Below are 1,013 nucleotides of genomic sequence, written 5' to 3'. Positions count from 1 at the left end.
ACGGGGCTAGGGCGGACGGCAGGACCGCAGGGTTTTTAACCAAAAAAATAAGGGGGAAAAAAAAAAAAAAAAAAAAAAAAAAGAACTGCCGCGGTGCTAGTTGTTGATGAAGGAATATTCTGGTGAGTTTATTATTATTATTATTATTATTAATATTTTGATTTAAATGTTTAATAAATAAGATGCAGTCTGTACAAAAGTGATTCATCTGAATTACTTTAGCCGTTTATTCGTCTCTAAATCACCGCACAGTTGAACAGTTTGCGCCTTGGAGGTAAATCGGCAACAAAAACAAAAGTTTGAACCCATTGTGAGTGTGTGAAAGGAAACCGCGTCTGCAGCGCTTATTGCCCACCGTAAAACAACCACCGGGGCATTATAAAACAATTAACCTGCTTCAATTAGCGTCCATAAAAGCAGACTCCACTTTCCCCTCTCCTCTCCTCTCCTCTCCGCCGGTGAGGGGTCAGCGCGCTGCGGCTTCCAGGAGCCGAGGATTGGAGGCTCATTTCTCTTTAATCCTCTTTGCCTTGACGGTAATGCTGCGAGTCGTTTCAATAAAAATCAGCAAGTATTACTTTCAAGCGGCTGAATGCAAATTGACAGCGTGTTTGACTGGACCCAAACAAACGAGGGGGGAGAGAGGGAGAGGGAGAGAGAGAGAGAGGGAGAGAGAGAGGGGGAGAGAGCAGGATCAGTGGGAGAAGATGGCCCGGGAGCCCTGACTTTGTCCGCCCGCAGACAAAGAGAAGTTTGTGGCGGAGGAAACGCGACCAAATGAGCAGGAGGTTTTTCTCTCTGAGCTACACTGCTGCTGCTACTGCTGCTGCTGCCGATGCTGATGCCGATGCTGATGCCACTATTTATAGACACCAGCTGCTATTTTTAGTCGGCAGATTTTTATTTTGTGGATAAACTTAGTTTTGAATTTTAGCTGCAGACACAAAGATCTGATAAAGGTTCGCGGCCCAACTCTGTGTCCGCCTGTTTCTCCCTGTTCTGTCTGTGGTTGT

This window comes from Cynoglossus semilaevis, chromosome 12 (assembly GCF_000523025.1).
Source record: "Cynoglossus semilaevis isolate Cse_v1.0 chromosome 12, Cse_v1.0, whole genome shotgun sequence".
Lineage (NCBI taxonomy): Eukaryota > Metazoa > Chordata > Actinopteri > Pleuronectiformes > Cynoglossidae > Cynoglossus > Cynoglossus semilaevis.
Note: the sequence above shows the minus strand (reverse complement) of the source record.